Source organism: Saccopteryx leptura, chromosome 3 (assembly GCF_036850995.1).
Source record: "Saccopteryx leptura isolate mSacLep1 chromosome 3, mSacLep1_pri_phased_curated, whole genome shotgun sequence".
Lineage (NCBI taxonomy): Eukaryota > Metazoa > Chordata > Mammalia > Chiroptera > Emballonuridae > Saccopteryx > Saccopteryx leptura.
The window spans coordinates 85,156,020-85,174,121 of record NC_089505.1 but is presented as its reverse complement, the minus strand read 5'-3'; the positions used below and the strand labels follow the sequence as shown (position 1 = coordinate 85,174,121).

Here is an 18,102-nt window from a genome sequence, read left to right as displayed (position 1 = left end):
CTGGGCCCTTTCAGACGGGGCCTTCCTCGCGCAGCCGGCGAAGAGCCCACGCCAGCAGTAATCAAACGCAAAATCTGCATAAACCTCCGGGGTTTAATTCAAGCAGAGACCTTTCATTAGAAATATGTTACTTTTATGAAATCCGGTCCACCAGCGAGGGGAGAAAAATGTGACTTCTTAAGAAAAGTGAATGGCACCTCTTTAGTGATTAACCCGAGATTAATGGAGGGCCCCACTGCTTGGCCTAAGTCCGTTTTATTGCGAACTCATTTAGGTACCGTTTCAGATGGGGCCGATGAAGGTCACCTGCCAGGACGTCGGGTCTTGGCAAGCGAGGCTAGCCATTATGGTCAAACCCCAAACACACTTTTTTATTAAAGAAGCTTTGCAAAGTGTCTGGTGTTAGCCTCTCTTTTTTTCTTTTCCCTCCCCTTCCTTTTTAGGAAGTTTCTATGTAAACGTACTCAATTACTTAGAAATGTGGGCCCTTACTCACTCATCAGAGGTTGATGTTAGTGTTTCTACATGCAGGGGTTCCTTTGTGACTTCTGCACACCGAGTCCCTCCTGGTGAGGGGCTGCGCTTGGGACTCACACCGCACACCTGCAAGACGGCACACACACGCATACCTGCAGCTGTCACACGGGCACACACACGCGCCAGCCCAGCCACGCTCACGTGTGCATGCACCCCCACACGTGCACATATGCACATGTACACGCACCACATATGCACACACTTATACCTGCATAAATGTGTCACACAGCCACATGCAAGTTTGCCTGGCCACACTCATGCATGCACGCACCAAGTGCACACACGCACATGTGAACATATGCACACACATGCATGCGTGCATGTATGCACACACACTCACACACACATGTGACCAGACGGCATCAAGAACAGAATCACAGTAGATGTGGAGGGGACACCTCTCACTACTTCTCCCCTAAAGTCCCCTCCTATAAGCAGAGGACCCACTGTCCCCTTCACTGACTTGTCACCAGGCCACCGCCCCAGAGGCATGCGAGGAAGAGCTGTTCTTCACACTGGGGGGGAGTCAAAGGCCAGGGACGGGGTTCTCGCCCTGCCCACTGTGTTCCAGCCCTGGGTTGCTGACCCTCTCTCCCATGTTCAGGTAGTGCCAGCTTGGTGCCTCCCAGAGATCTGGGCATCCCAGTGGGAGCTTTAAATCCACCTCAACTAATGCAAAACCAGGGACATGCAGCCAAGTTAGCATGATTCCCAAGCCCACACCTGTGTCCCAAGATGAAACATGACTATCCATGGGCCGCAGGGAGCTGAGACCCGGGAGGCAGTGTCCTGAGCACGTACCGCGAGCCAGCACCCTGCCCCTCCAGGGGCCAGACCCAGCGTGGATGGAGCAGGGGCTGTGTGACCCAGCCTGTGCACCATGCTCTCTGTGTCCCGTGGACTAACTCAGAGACCGCCTCACCCGACAGAGCGACTGCCTCCACAACAGAGCCCGCAGTGCATCTGCTCAGACCTCCCCCCGACTCCCACCCAGACCCTGCAGAGGCTGCAGACGCAGGTGCCAAGAGGGTCCCGACCTGTGGCAGCTCAGCCCTCACAGATTTCACCCTGGAATGAAACTGTGAACCAGGTCCCCCAGGTGTGAGCCCTTTCTGGGCACCGGCCATCTCTTGAAGTTTCTGGAAACTGAAGTCTTCTTGCAGCCCCCCGGGCCCTGTGCCCCAATCTGAGCAGCCCCTGGGCAGCCAGCTGACCCCGAAAGAGGGCTGGAATGGTGTTTCCTGTGCAGGACCTGGCAGATGGCTGCATTCGGGACCGTGGGCGGGGGCGGGCCTACACGTGCAGGGCTCTGGACACGGGATGGCAGTTCTGATATCTGTCCAGCAGGTTGGGGTCTGGTGCACCCTGGGCCAGCAGTGGCCCTTAGTGACCACGCCTTTAGCAGGTTGCTGTCCAAAGGGTTGCCGTTATGTCTGTACTGTTGGATTTGGCCGGAAGTGGCGGGAGAGTGAATTCTTCATCCCAAACTCTCCTGATTGGCTGTCTTTGTGGGGGGAGATCACTGGGCACTCTGCCAGGAACACAAGGGTCCTCCCTGAACGACCAAGCAGCCACCAGGGGGTCTCCTTTTGAGAGACGGCAGGAGCCTGGCCGAGGGTCTGCAGAGACTTGAGGAGGTGCAAGCCCATGCGGGGCGCTGTGGGCGGGGTCTCTGGGATTAGGTGGGCGGGGCCTCTGGGATAGGATAGGCAGGGTTTCCGAGATCAGGTGGACGACTGCAGCTCCATGTCCCCCTCCCCCCCCTCCCCCCGTACATGGCACAAGAGGATGGGACTTTCAATTCTGACTTCTGGACTTCCAGATGGGCCCGGTGCCCTTGCTGCACGTGGTCCTCCAAAGTGAGCCCTGCTTCCTCCAACTTTGCCTTTCCCTGTGGCTGGGTGGGCAGGACAGGCACCAGTGTCTCCTTTGCCTCCCCCAGGCCTGTCCACCCAGACCCTCTAACCGCTCTGCCTCTCTGCTCAGAGGGTCTCACGCCTCTGGAGATGCCCAGTGGCCATCACCAGCTGCCCTGTTCCCGCGAGGCTCCATCCTACTTTGTGCGTCTTCTGTTCCTGTCTGGGACATGAAACACGCCTGAGACGCCCTCCCTCGTCTCCGGGACCCTCCATCTGCCGAGCCTCGCTGAGTCCGGCTGTGACCGGCGGTGGGAAAAGCATGCTGGTGGGTGGGAGTCAGTGGCAGGGCCGCCCTGACCACGGAGCCTGAAGAATCACGTCCCCGACCTTCACAGGGTAGGTCCCCAGCCCCAGGAGCTTGGGCCCCTGGAGAAGGTTACAGGTTGGTTTTCACTGTCTCCCCAGTGGAAGAGGCGATACCCCCCCCCCACACACACACCCAGACAGCCCCAGAGTGAAACCCGAGTTGCAGACAGAGCAGCGGGACCCGATGGGTTGGAGGATGAAAGTCAGCCCCTAGCTCTCCTCTCTGCCCCATGAAGGAGAGGCGGGGTCCTGGGGCCAGGTCATCGCTGACGACCCTGCACCTCCCGCAGTCCAGAAATGTTAACATGTTCTAGCGGCCCCCCGGCCTCTCGGGCTGGGGTGGGCAGTGGGAAGGCCCCTCCAGTGTCCCATGTCCTCTCTCCACCCCGTCCGTTGTCATTAGGAAGGTGGCGACCACCGGAAAGGCCATGGCCTCTGCTGAGGACTGTGGCTGCTTCTCTTCATGAAGTCGACTTGGAAATGAAGGGGCAGCTTTGGCTGACCTGCCCCGGGGTCAGCGGATCAGCCGGCCAGAGCAGGGCTGTCCCCCCGGGCGCCGCGTGTCCCTAGCAGGCTCCTTCACCTCCGCGGCCTGCCCTGCACAGCCTGGCGTCCTGTCCTGACACCCCGGCTAAGAGTTTCTCTTTTAAATGCACGTGTTAATTATCTTGCCACTGCAGCAATTTCCCCCCGTGGTCCATTAATTAAGGGGTCACAATCCGAGAGCATGTTTACCCAATAAGCTTTCTTTTTTAATTATCCTAATTGCTTGGAGACTGACAAAGACTCTACTCTTCTCCTTCCCCCGGCGGATTAGCCGGTGACAAACGCACTTGCCCGCACGTGTGCTCGCCGAGTGGCTGGGTGGCGTCCGCAGCGGGCGCATGGCCCTCCCTGGGGTCTGGTGGGTGCTCATGGGTGGCTGGACAGAGCCCGGGGGCGGCCAGGAACACGGACACGGAGCAGCGGGGCTGCTCACCACATGCTCACACGTTTGTGTCAATGGGATCCTCGGCGGGCCACGGTCTGAGGACCTGGGGCCCAGGCTGGCAGGGGTGCTGGAGCCCCAAGGTCGGGGCCGAGGCAGCTCGTTTTCAAGAACATGGTCTGTGAAGTGCAGGCAAACCCGGCCCTGGTCTAAGCAGAACCAAAAACGGTTGATAGGTCAAACTTGGCCAGGCCTGGCCTCTGTACTGACCGCAATCTATAGAAGGAGGTACTCAGGTCACCCAGGAAGTCCCGGGGGGCTGACCCTCAAGCCACTCTGTGAAGCCCATTCTTGTTCCCAAGCCAGTCCGAGTCGGAGAAACACTCAAGACTGTAAAATGGGGCAGTCACTGCGAAGACCAGTCTGGCACGTCCCCGAATGGTCAAACCTAGAGTCCTCTGAGGCCCCAGCACGTCTCCTCCCAGGCACACGCCCACGATGCAAACAGACACGTGAACACGGGATGCAAACAGACACGTGAACACGGGATGCAAACAGACACGTGAACACGGGATGCAAACAGACACGTGAACACAGGATGCAAACAGACACGTGAACACCCAGCGCAGCTCTCGGCGCAACAGCAGACGGCGGGGGCCACTCTGGTGGGGTCCACCAGCGGGAGGGCGGGTGAACAAACGGGGCGGGTCCACGCCGGGACGTCACTCGGCTCTCAGCACGACGTGGGAACTTTCAGATACAGAAGGCCACGGGCTGTGGCTCCATTTACATGGAAACGCCCAGAGCAGCCACGCCCACGGAGAGAGGCAGAAAATGGATGAGTGCCTGTCAGGGGGCGGGGGGGGGGGGGTGACCACTGGCGGGCACGGGGTCTCCATGGGGCTAAGAAAAGCGTACTGGGACCACCACCTCCCGAATGCATGGGATGCTGCTGAACTTTTCCCTTCAAAGTCGCTCATTTGTGTGTTTCTGTGGATGTCGCCTCACTGGAAAAGAAAAAGGAGGGTGCGGAGATGGACCCAGAACACAGCCCCGCGGAGCCCGCGGCTGGCATGAGCGGCAACGTGGTCACTCGCTGCGTCTGTCCGTGTCCGTCCTGCATGTGCGGGCTCTGCTCTGGCCGGCTTCGCGGGGCTCCTGGGGGGTGGCGGGGGGTGGTGGTGGTGGTGGTGGGGATTAATTCACGTCTGCTGAGTCAGCAGCAGTGATGCTGGGAAGAGCAGGTCCAGCCACGTTGTTCCGTGGGGGATTAGGGGTGCCGGCGGTCCGCGGCCACCCCGCTGGCTCCCGGGGCGGCCGGCGGGGCTGGGCAGGCCCGCCTGCTCCGTGCAAGTTTAAGTCTCTTTAATAAAGATTAAGATGTCAGAGGGCCAGCGTTGCACAAAATCCCACTTTTATTAACTTCTCATTACCAGCTGAGGGCGAGGCCTGTTGCCGAGCTTCCGAAAAGCAGACCAGTGAAAAAAATGGTTATTAAATATGCATCTATGACGACGGGGCTTGCGCCGGTCTTGCTGACTCAGCGAACGGGCCGCAGCTGCCCCGGCTGGATGCAAGACAATGGGGGGACCTAATGAAAAGAGTGACCATGGGGGCTGACCCGGGCTTGGGGTCACAGGGAGGCAGGGCCCCAGGCCCACCCGGAAATGGGTCCTGAGGACCTCAGTGGGCATTGACCGTGACTTCAACCCCCCGGGTTTGCTGTAATCTCCCTGTTCGCTGCCCAGGGCTCCCAGGACACACCCTGCTGTCCACCTTCTCAGGCAACCCACAGAGTGGCCGCTGTGGCTGTAAGTTCGCGGCCCCACCCCAGAGCAGGAAAGGCCACTCTTGTCAGTTTCATTCCTTCTCCAAGGCCACCCCCTTCAGCCCTTCTCTCCTTCCCTGGAGTCTCAGGGAGGTCGCCTGAGTCCTAGGTCACGGCTCAGGCACAGGGGGACCAGGCGGGGGCAGCTCACCTGCCCCCACAAACTATCCTCCCCTCCGCCCCTGAGCAAGTCCTACACCAGGTCAGACCCCACACTTCTCCTGCCGCGGCGTCACCCTCCCAGGGCCACCTGCCCGTGTGCCAGCAGTACCCTGCCCGTGTGCCAGTCAGACCCCTTCCTCCCAGCTTCTGTCCAGCTGCCGCTTGTGTCCGTGTTCTGCGCCTGTGTCCCCAGAACCTGTGGAGCTCTGCCCCAGCCCATGGGAGAGGCCTTCATCCTGGCCGGTGGCCACAGGGTCCCCAGTCCATCCTGTAATCTCTCTCTGTCACCCTGAGCATCGCCCACAGTCAGCGTTCTCCCGCCTTTCTCTCCGCTGGCTGCAGCTCGGGCTTCTTCCTACTGGCCCTTCTGGGTTTGCATCCCAGATTTCCCCTGCCCATTGGTCCACATCTACCACCCCCCGATGCCCTCTCGGGCATCCAAGGAGCATCTGAAATTTAAGGCTGACCAGGCCAGCGTGTCCACTTCTGCCAGCATCCACGCCTGCTCCTCACCCCTCCCCTCCCCAGGCTTTCCCACAGCAAACGGCAAATGGTAAATGGTGCTACCGCCCCTGACCATCCGGGCAGCTGTCCTGGGCCCCCTTGTCACTGTCCATACACAGATGCAGCTCCCTCCGACATATCCCAGGCACGTCCGTTTTCATCATCTCCCTAGTCCCCACCCTGCCCCGGACACCTGCACCCATCCCCTGGCAGTCTGTGACTCCAGGATCCCCACCCTGACAGCCTGCCCCCCCAGCTACCTCTCTCCGTGCCCTTTGGGGCCCTCCAGCTGCTGCTGGTTGCTCTGCCTGGATGCACTGAGCTCTGCCATCGCAGGCCTCCCTTCCCCTCGGTCTCAGGGAACTTCCTCCAATACCCCCTAAGGGCCTGTCACATGGTCCCCATGTGCTGCACATCTGGTCCCTTATCACTGCTCACATATTTATTGCTTTGTGTTGGCATTTGACGTGCCTCTTCAATGGCATCACTGGTTGAATGTCTGTGTCCCCCAAATCTAAATGCTAGAACCCAAGCCCCGATGTGATGGAATTGGGGACAGGGGTCTCTGGGATGTGACTATGCCATGAGGGTGGGGCCTTCACAATGGAATTAGTGTCCTTAGAAGGGGAGACGCAAGAGCTTGCCTCTCCCTCTCCACCCTGTGAGGGCCGGCGGGGGTGGCGTAGGGAGAGGGGGATGGCCGTCTGTAAGCCCAGAGGCCACACCGGACGTGGATTCTGCTGGACCCTTGCGACTCCCAGCCTCCAGATCGGGAGAGACAAACGCCTGGTGTTTTTGATGAAACGTCCTGAGCAGACTGAGACCGACCAGAGGGGACAGGGGTCCAGGGGAAGGGACTGACAACTCATGGCTGCAGGCTCAGAGCCCAGTGCAGGCCGGCAGGTAGTATGTGCTCAACAAACAAGTGCAAAGGGGCCGCCAGGGGGTGGTGAGGACAGTGGGCAGCGTGTCATTTCAGCTGTTTAGAGCCTTAGGCAAAGTCTGTCACCTCCCTGTGCCCTACAACACAGGTCCTCAAAGGGGGATCAGACTCTTCTTGTGGGAAGTGGGGTCACAATGAGAGCCGGAAGCCATGTGCCGGGGACAGTGTCTGGACAGGGGACAGCTCTGTCTATGAGATCTGTCCACGGAACAAGAAATGAATGAATGGTGCCGTGCTGCCAGCCTCTGCCATCTGACCCGTGGTGGCTGACCCCCGGATGCCAGGCGCTAACAGAATAATGCTGGGACTTCCCGGAGACAAAGGGAGCCCTGGGTCTCCCAAGTTGGGCAGAGCACAGCTATGGAGCAGACCTGTTGGGGTGCATAGCGTCACTGTTGCTAAGATCACAGAGCGGATGACTGGGCTCATCCCCTGGCTCTCTCTCTCTCTCTCTCTCTCACACACACACACACGCACAGCTGTGTGACACTAGACAGTTACTGAACCTCACTTCTCCACCTGTAGAATGGGCACTATTCTAGGGTGTTGGCCCCAGGGTCACAGCCAGCCATTTTGTAAGTGAGTGTGTAAGCGCTCAAAAAATACCAGCCGTACACCTGGAGTGGTCAGTGCTCAGTTTTCCTCCCAACTACCCTGCTCTGGGGCCTCTGATTCAGCTTCAGGGCTGTGGGGAGGTGGTGGCTTGAGAAGGAAAGGAGACAGAAGGGTCAGTAGCACTGTCCCTTCCCATCCTGCCGCCTCGTGGCCCAGAACGGCAGCTAGACAGGCTCCCTTTGACAAGGGGCCAAGCAGGCTGCAGCTCAGAGCCACCGTCGCCTGAGCAAACCTGCCCCACGGGGGACAGCTCGGAGCTGAGGCCAGGGTGGACATTGAGACAGGCTGCAACGGACGAAGGTGCTGGCTTTCCCGACTCTGCCCCGGCGGGGAGGCAGGCAGGTCACATTCTCACAGACCAGAGAGTCCTCTACATTGCTGAAAAGGGGCCGACTTGTCACCTGAGAGTCTGGCTCTGGGGGAACTGGGGCAGGCCTGGTGGGGTGCAGAGCGTGGGTGGGCGGGCGGGTGGCCATCGTGTGTACCTGCCCCCACCCAGCCCCCAGCGCTCAATAGCCCTCGCCCCAGCCCTGTTTACCCGATGGGAAGATCGGCCTCTCCCTGCTGTGTAAACACATTTTCCAAAGGCCCTGGCGTTCTCACCCGCTCCGGCGCTCCAAACGCACACTGTGAACTGGCGGGCTTATCGGAAGGGCCGTCTGGCAGTTAAAAGATGTTTCCACGCATTGTGGGGCTACATGGAAACCAAGTCATGTCAGCTCCAAGGACAAAGGAACTCAAGTGTTTGAAATGCAAAAATATGTTGACCTGACTACATCATTTTTCAAAGGAAGAAAAGTAATTCGCGGCTCACAATTCACTTGCTATCTCGCAGGAAGTCCTGTATTTCTTATGAACTCCCCAAGGTCTGCTTCTCCGTGTGAGAGGTCACCTCGAAGGGCCAGTGCGTGGGGACATTTATGAGCTTTTTTTTGCATCTCTTCCTGGTTTTTCTTTCCTGTTGGTGCCGCCTCATGCGTGTGAGGTGCTTGCCCCCATGTCGCGCTGGGCCTTCTCTGCAGGTCCTTCCAGGCCAGGGACCGAAGTGGGCACAGACTATCTGCTCTGTGTGGCTAAGTCAGAAAGCAAGGTTCTGAGAGGTTAGCTGACATACCCCAGGTCATACCAGTTGAGGGTAGGGCCAGAACTGGGGCTCCTTTGGTCTAATCCTCCTCTGGCTATCTTCTCCCATGTAATGATGGTGTCTGGATAAGCCCTGGCACCTCAGGGCTTATCACCATCATCACAGTCAACATTGGCACCATCATCACCATCATCAACACCTCCACCATCACCATCATTATCACCATCACCATCACTACCATCATCACCACCACCTTCACCACCATCACCATCATCACCATCACAATCACCATCACTACCATTATCACCATCACCATCACTACCATCATCACCATCATCATCACCATCATCACCATCAATCACCACCACCATCATCACCATGATCACCACCATCAACATCATCACCACTATCACTATCATCATCACCACCATCATCATCACCATCATCACTATCACCTTGGCCTCACTCTGAGCCCTAATTATGAGCCACGTGCTATATTCTAAGTGTGCTTTACTCATCGTGACTCATGTAAGCAGTAACCACAACTTTGAGGCAGGAGCTATGATCAGGTCCATTTTACAGCTGAGTTAGTGGAGATGCCAGAGGTTAAAGAAATCGTCAGACAGAGTTTCTGGCCTTCTCAGAAGTTCCTTCCTCAGAGCCCACAGAAAGTGCTGTTGACAGGCATTCATGGGGACTGTGGGAGCCGCCCCGAGGAGGCCCAGCAACCTATGAGGTCCGAGCTGAGGGAGCCCCTGAACGCCTCTGAGGCGTGTGTGTGGGACCTGGGCCTCCGGAGCATAGGAGTTACAATGGCACAGAAGGTGCTCCCGTGGGTGAGATACGCAGTCACGGCAGTTTGTCCTGATGGAAAGCAGAGCTCCCCTGGAGGGTGAGGGTGTGGTGCAGGGCCAGACAGAGGGCAGGGGAGACGCCACACTCTCCCACACGGCACTGGGAGGGAGCTTCTGCGCAGGTGAACGATGTGTCATGTTGGGACACCAGGGGCCCAAAGAGGGGCCCACAGAAGGGCGAGGGCTTTAAGGAGTATTTCAGTGACACTGTGGAGGCCAAAATGTGATTATGAAGGAGAAAACCTGGTTGTTTAGTATGGGACACAGGAGCAGCCTTTGCCACTGTAACTGGATGGGGGACCAGGACGTGGCAAGGTGACCAGTGAAACCGGGCAGGAGAGGAGGTGGGCACCAGCCCAGGCTGAGGGCAGGCGGGCTCTCTCGGGCCCGGCATTCAGTACCTGGTCCCAGGGACACATGCTTCCCATTCCACACCCAGGACGATGGATGATGACTATGGTCCTGCAAAATGCCTTGCTGGGTCCCTCTGGGCACAGCCTCGTGTCTAAGAGTCTGGGTTTGGGAGCATTCTGCAGGGGCCAAGTCTGTCCCTCACTGCCGGCGTGACCCGAGGTGGCTGAGTTCTCCTGTCTGAACCGCAGGTTTAGGGACATGTCCGTCAGCATGCACACAGGGCCTCTGCCCCGGCGTGGACCTACGTTGCACACAGACCATCACGGTGCAACACGGCGCAGACACGGTCCTCCCTCGCCTGGCATTTGGGGTCTTAAAGTCCCAACCTGGAGTGTTTGAGTCAACACCTGCCTTACCCTTTCTCCCGGATGAGCTGTGAGAGACACAGCCCTCCCCTTGGCCCGTTCTGCCCCGTGAAGGGCTGCACGTGGGCGGATACTGGACAAAGACACCCCTGGCCCCCCAATCCACCTCCAGCCCCAGGGCGGCTGCCACTCAAGACCTCTGCCTCGCCAGTTCCCTCTTAAACCCCTGCCTCTGCACTTCTCGTCCAAGGCAGAAATACAAAGGAAGGAAATCTATTCAGAACACCTCCTCCTCACTTTATTTTTGCAGCTCTCTGGGGTGCCCACACTTCAGAGTCTCTTCCAATAATTACGTGCCTTGGTAACCTTTTGGGGCCTTTTGGGGCCTTGGTAACCCACAGCCCTGGGTTTGGGAGGCAAGAAGCAAGGGCCAGCCTGGCCAAGGCCCATGGGACGTCCTCCTGTCAACACCTGGTCCGCAGAGTTGTAGGCCCCGTGTCCCCCCCAAGGGAGCATGTGGAAAGACAAATTTTCATGATTTTTTTTCTTTCCTGTCTTGGAATATCTCTCCTTGCTCTCAGCTGATCCATGATAAATGCCACATCAGGCCCCCTTTTTATGTGATAATTTCCCGTCCCCGGCAACGCGCCCATTTCTGGCTAATACTCAGAATCCTGGCCATCGTGCAGAAATAACTGAAGCAAGGTTCCCACAAGCAATAATAACTCTCGCCTTTTATGACTTAATTTATCAGCACTCCACCGGAGAGACGTCTTGTTAGCCGGGTGAGAAGCAGCCGTCCTCAGCGACGGCCGGGCTGATGGAAGTGGCGTCGGGCGGAATGATGGGCCCGTTAGCACCCGGAGAGGCTGGCCAGCGCTGAAGGACAGATTAGTCGAAGAAAGAAAGACCACGCTCAACGCATCTGTTAAATTGAGAATCCCACTCTTTCCAGCCCAGATCCATTTGTTATCCTCACACGCACTGTCCCCCGAAACGGAATAGGGAACGGAAAGGGACGTGCCCAGGAAAATGGCTTCCTGGAATCACCCACCTGCAGGGAACATGGCCACACCCACGTGACAAGGTGGGGCGGTTTCTGCCCGAGGATGAACAAAGCAAATAGCACAAGAGGTCTTGGAAGCTTGCCCACCATGAGGAGGAGTATCTGATTTAGGACGTTGTCACTGGGTGTCCCCGGGGGCCAGCAGCACCAAGAACAAAGGCCGAGAGGCCCAAGGCACAGGGGACTGGGAGGATCACGGAACAAGAACCCCAGGAAGGCAGAGAGTGGGAGAAGGTGTCAGCCTCATGTCTCCAGCACCTGGTCCCACACACAGTGGGTGCGTGGTGACAGGTTCTCGAGTGGGAGAGGGAATGAATGGAGGTGTGGCGGAGATGGAGTGGAACCGGAGAAAGCAGAGAGCGGTCGATGATTCAGGAGAGTGAGGTCAGGCGTCCACAACAAACAGCCCCCAACGTTAGGGGTCTAACAAAAGTCCTGTTTCTCCTGCATGCCTGCGCACCCCGTGCAACTCCCAGCGGGGCTCTGCTTGTGACCGTCACCTCGGCATCTCTCCGGCACTTCCTGGCTACAGAGTGGGAGGACTGAGACCTCAGGAAGATGTCATTGGGCAGCTGGTGGCTCAGCCTAGAAGTCACCCAGCAGGCATCTCCCATAAACACCAGCCAGCCACAGAAAGAGCCTGGCATTGTGGACACTCTCCCTGACTGAACATATCCAATCATGGAAGTAGCCTGAATGGCTAGCAGTTCTTAAAAATCACCCCTTACATCACCAGCCTTCGCATGTAGGCAGGTCCTTAGATGTGTGTAAATATTTCATACAAGATGTGTGTGTGTGTGTGTGTGTGTGTGTGTGTGTGTGTGTGTGTGTGTGTGTGTAATATGCATCTTGTTGAAAATCCTCTTTCTAAAACCACAGATAGCTTGATTTTTTTAGGGCAGGTTTAAGTTTATAGAAAGTTGAGTGTGAACTACAGAGTTCTCACAACCCCCTACCCCCCCACCCCAGGCTCCCCGGTGAGTAACATCTTGATCAGCATGGATCATTCAAGTCCGTCATTTACCTACGGGTTCACTCCGGGAGCCGTGTGTTCTGTAGGTATGGAGAAGCACATAGTGTCGTGTACCCACCATCAGGGCAGCATACGGAATGTTTTCGCTGTCTTAAACCACTTCCGAGCTCTGCCTATTCCTCCGTCCACCCCCTAACTCCTGGACACCACTGATCTGTCCGCTGTCTCCATAGTTCTGTCTTATCCAGAGTGCAGAGAGTTGGAATCACGCTGGATGCAGCCTTTCCCAGACTGGCTGCCTTTCGCTCAAGAATGTACATTTAAGGTCCCTCCACATTTTCCCTGTGGCCTGAGAGCCAAGCCTTCTCCTTAGTGCTTGACCACCTCACTTAGTGCCTCTCTTAGGCACTGGGCTGGGTTGAGCTGACTTACCTTCCTTTACCTGGGTCTCTCCTCCCCTTTCCTGGTCAGCCTCACTACCCAGTGATGAAGGTCAACGAAAGGCAGGTGTTGCCCTGGGCTGTTCTTCAGTCTCATTGGCAGACGCAGGTCTTGCCACATTCCACCTAGCACAGGGGTCCAGACACCTCTCACGGCTGGCCCCACAACTCGGGACCAAAGGTCAGATCCTCCCTTCAAGGAAGCGGGTCACTCTCCAGGGGGAAGTACACCCAAGAGCTCCATGGACATGGAGGGGCAAGGAGCCATGCCACCCAGACACGGCAGCGGGGTCTGGGGGCAGGGATCGGGCAGTATTTCTACTTTATTCTCTCTTTCTCCATGTTCATAGTTCCCTTAGATCACCTCATTGTTTCTACCTGCTTTAGTTATTGCCTGGGAACTGGCCGTGTGTCCTCTCTAGGGCCAGCTTCTCCAGGAGGCCTGCTGCAGTGGACTGCATGACTGCCCCACCTGCATGCTCTTTGTTATGTGTGACTGCGCCCCTCCCATGAGAAGCATAGCTGTGTTGTCGGCCGTGGCCATAAGACTGACCTTGGCTGATGTGAGCCTAGACCTAAATGACTAGGAGTGCCTGCCATCACCATGACAACAGCATGGCCCAGAGAGTCCACTGCCATAGGAAGTCAAGACATTCAAAGAAAACTGGACCTAACTATCAACTTGGAACCAAACCCAGCTGAGCCCAGCCTTGACCAGCCAACTTGCAAGTATGTAGGTGAGAATCAATGAGTGTGTGAGAGTTTGGGGATGGTTTGTTATGCGGTATTATTATGCTAATAGCTGACTGATACACTTATTTCCAATCACTCTAGTCCGGTTCAGGCTTGCCTTTCTTTGAACTGTAGGTCTTCGGACCCTTAGCTTAGTGCCATTATAAACTCAATTCCCAAAGTGTCCAGGTTGGCTCCAATTTTACGTCTGAAGAGCAGTCCCGGGAGGCATACATATGACAAAGTCCTTAGAAGACTTGCTTTGGAGTCTTCTCTGCTGCCATTTCAAAATTCCTGGCTTCACCACTGAATGGTGGGGCTCCAGTAAGTGACTCACTCTCTGTGCCCTAGTTCCCCCTGTAGTAACATGGTGGATTGGGGTCTATACCCAGTGAGCCCGAGCACACAGGTGGGTATGGCCAGCGCTCTGTGGATAACACTGCAGTCATGATAAGGGAGCATCAGCGGCAGGTCTGCGGGGCCTGACCCACAGGGCTTGTGTCCGGTAGGAGACAGCCTCCCTGGGGGCAGGCGGGTGGGTTCCACTCCTCACAAGCCCTACACCCGGTTTCTTCTTCCTGTCCCCGGGGCCCCACCCCTTAGCACACAACCAAGCACAGCATGTGGTCAGCCCAACAGCAGCCTGAGCCCAGAAGCTGCTTGTGGAGGTGAGGGCAGAGACCAGAGGCCCCACCAGACTCCCGCACACACACTCTCCCACCCCTGCGATGTCATGTCAGCGTCTGCGGCAGGAAGCTGGGCCCCACCCCAGAGAAGCCAGGGAACAAAAGCTGGGGTGCAGGTGGAGGGGCCTGCCCCCAAGCCAGGGCAGGTGCCTGCTCCATCGCAAGGCAGCCGGGGGTTTCTTAGATGGGACAGGGAGGACACAGCCTTCCTGGAGGGCCCTGCGTCCCCTGAGAGTTTCTGCAGGCCTCAGAGTCACCCCCACCCCCAGTGCAGCCCCTGCTGAAAGATAAGATTCCCAGCATCCCAGGTACAAGCAGGGAGGTCCCCAGCTCCACCACAGTCTTGGGCTGAGACAAGTGATGGGACGCCCTGTGCCCTCCATCTCAGGACCAGGATATACATGCCCAGGGCCCTGCTCAGAAACTGCATGCCCATGGCCTGCATGGGCCCCGGGGCTCGGAGGAGGGGCAACCATACAACCTGGCATCTTAGAGGCCTGGGATGTTCAACCAGCACCCGGGAGAGAGAGAAGCAGGCACGGCCCCCTCTCTAACTGCTGCCTTTTACCTGGAGAGGGGTTGGCCCCCTCAACATTGTGTTTGTGTAAAACAGAAGTGGCCTTGGGCACAGAATGGTAATAACCACACTCGCGGCTCTCCAAGGGGAGGTGAGCCCCGGCTTTCTCCTGCTAACAGAGGCTGTGCTGGGAGGTGGGGAGGCTCCCCCAGGTCGGCCGCGCAGACTCTGCCAGGGTGAGTGTGTCTGTTTGAGGCAGAAGGTGCTGAAGGAGCCCAGCACTGATACATTTTCCCTCCTAATAGTGCGGCACAATTTAATTAACTCACTATTGCACCCCCCCCCCCCCCGAAGATTATGCCGTTTATTGACACCACCATCTGGCTTCTGTAAAGCCGGTAATGTAGATAATAAATCCGGTTCATTACCCTGCTGCCTGCGAGAGGCGTCCTGCTCCACAATCTCTCTCTCTCTCTCTCTCTCTCTCCTGTCCCCCTCCTGCCAGTGAAGTGGGCCCGGGACGGGCTCCTGCTCCTGTGAACTCTGACCCACTGCAGGTGTCACAACACCACTTAGGAGACAGGTGTCCTAAAAGAGGCCTGACACCCTTGGGCATGGCCAGCATGCACCCAGGGTCTCCCTGGCCCTCTTGGCCCCACGCCAGCCATAGCAGCTGCGCCCCTAATGCCCATTCTACAGGTATAGAGCCCAGACCTGTACCCAGCCACATCTTGTGACCCAATGTAATGCCCGGATGGACCACTCGGTGCTGGAGACTGTAATAGCTCCCTGACTGCAAAGAAGGAAGCAAAGATGCAGCCATCCAGGTTCAGCCAAGGGCCACACTGTCCAGGACAGAGCCAGGTTCAGAGGGTGGCGTGGGCTGGCAGGGGTGGAGGGGGGCAAGGGACAGGCCCAGCCTCCCTCGGCCTTCAGGGAGGATAAGGTCTTCTGTGCAGCTTCTGGGTTAGCGCACAGTTTCAAGGTCTGAGTCTGTCCTTCCAAGGCGTGGCTGTGCCGTCTGCTGTTGAGATTTCAGTTTGGGCAGAAAGTCTCCACAGGGCCGAGGAAACGCCATGTCACCTGCGGTGGCACATGGTGCTGGGCTGCGACAGGACCCCCCCCCCCCAGGGGGCCTGCCCTACTCTCCCTCTTCCAGAACCTCTGCCCCAAACTGCAGCCCAAGACCCTATGGAAGCATTTCATCAGGGGAGCCGCCCAGGCGGGAAAGAAAGTGGGTTCCCTGCTTTCCAAAAAGGGGAACATTCAACTCTTATTCCTCACCCCCAGCCAGGTGTGCCTCTCAGGCTTGGGCAGGTCTAGGAACAAAGTGCCCTCCGCCCCGGCTCGGAGCTCTGCACCCCAAGGCCAAGGGCCGTCCCAGCCGGTGAGACTGTCCTCTGTCCTCAGACAGGCCGGACCCTCAGCAGGTAATAAATGACTGTGAAAGAAATTAATTACCTGCCTCTCTCCCCAGCCTAATCCTTTGGGGATGGGGGAAGGGAAATGGAATCAACTCATTTGGAGGTGTGTGTGTGGGGGGGATGACAAAATGCAAAAAGGCTGCCTTCATAAAGTCATCAGCTAGCTCAGAGCTACCCCAATGAACATAACTCACCCTACCCTGGCCACACTCTGGGCCCATTAATCACCCTTATCTTCTCTGGAAGGGGCCACAGAGCCGCCGCCCGGGGCAAGTTCAGGTGCTCCGAGGTGGCTGCAGGTCAGAGTCCGTCCATGGCCCTGATTTTCTGGAGGGGCCACCGAAGTCACGCCTAAGCAGCTGAGGCCTCTTCAGATAAGCGTCAACAAGTTGTGAAAACAGAAGCCTCTCTGGAGGGGCAGGGGGAGGGGATGGGGAGGGGATGGTGCTGCTCCTCAGGCCAGGGTTCTGAGGGTCCCCAGGGCCACCAGCCCCAGAACAGTGGCGGGAAGGGAAGAAGGGACAGGCGGGCTGGCGGGACGGGCGGAGGCTCTGCTCGCTTTCCTCCGACTTTTTCTGCGTCTTGGCCCCATTACACCTCTTGGCTTTGCAGCCTTTGATTCAGCAAAATCAAGGATGCAAACTTCTTAGGAGTACTTAGTTTCCATGGCAACCGAAGCTGACCTCAACATTATTGTTCTCCAGAGGGGACTGACTTTCCTATATGTTCATTCACTGAATTAATGGACTCCTGGTTCTTTTATCAGCAACCCCCCGAAACAAAGGAGGGGAGACATGTCGTCAAAGGGCTTTCAGCCACTGTCCAGCCTTTTGTCCGGGGCTTAACCGCGACCAGGCCCGTCTATTCAGCCCCAGATTATCAAAATCAACTCGGGGCTGTCTCCGTGGCAGCTAAACACACTTTGATTTCATAAAGACATAACTGATCCTGCATGCAAATTCATAATTGGGATCGCGGGGTCCTTAGGCTCGGGTCTCTCTTGCAGGGGGGGGGTGGTGCTTTCTTGGTGGTAAAACGTGTTGGTAGGTAAACCATGGTTGAGTTGCAGCGAACAGCGGCAGCATAGCAGGCTGGGATGCGAAGAGGAATAAGGGAAGGAAGGATTTCTAAACCTCCCCTTGCTGGCTGGGGCTGGCAACACTGGAACAGCTAAAATAACCGAACTTGCGGGACTCTGAGCTGACAGCTGAACCCGGCATGCGTCCCTGGGCTCCTCATTCTGGGGGCTCTGTATTTGTGGTCTCTCCATTTCTTGATCAGCCCCCCCCCCCCCGCCTTCCTCCAGGCACCTGGAAAATAGCTTTACTTCCCTGGGGGTAACGCACGCAGCAACACTGAGCACAAATGCTGGGCTACTGAGGTGCCGTGCAGAGTGGAGCCCAAATAGCTGAAGAGGCCAGGACGGCCCCACAGAACACCGGGTCACAGCCTGGTCCTTGGTCGCAACCCAGCTCAGCCCTCAGGGTGTGTGGCCTTTCCAAGTAACCTCTGCACAAAGACACTTCGCAGTTGTCTGTCTCCGCGGCCACCACCGTCCTGGGGCTCGTTGAGCTCAACTCCCATTCTGGCGCCCTGGTCTCCCTTCATTAGCACCCCCCTCCCCCCACAATGAGGGACACAGGAGACCTCCAGGACTGCCCATCACTGGAGGCATTTCACCCGGGTCAGACGATGGAAAAACATCTACACACAACAGCCCAGTGGGACAGGCCACGGTCCTAACATCCAAATAATCATTTCACAAATTATCATAATTATCAATCCATCACGCCGTTTGGACAATGCCAGCTGGGCTATCAGATGACTTTTATGACCTGTAGCATTTTGTACGTAATAACAGGGAG

The 18,102-nt window shown here is 57.2% G+C and overlaps 1 protein-coding gene across 5 annotated transcripts in view; it reads right to left on the bottom strand.

Moving 5' to 3' along the window:
* The window catches only part of PRDM16 (PR/SET domain 16), a 309,142-nt gene that overhangs the window by 136,201 nt on the left and 154,839 nt on the right, over positions 1-18,102 (bottom strand). The window lies entirely within an intron of this gene.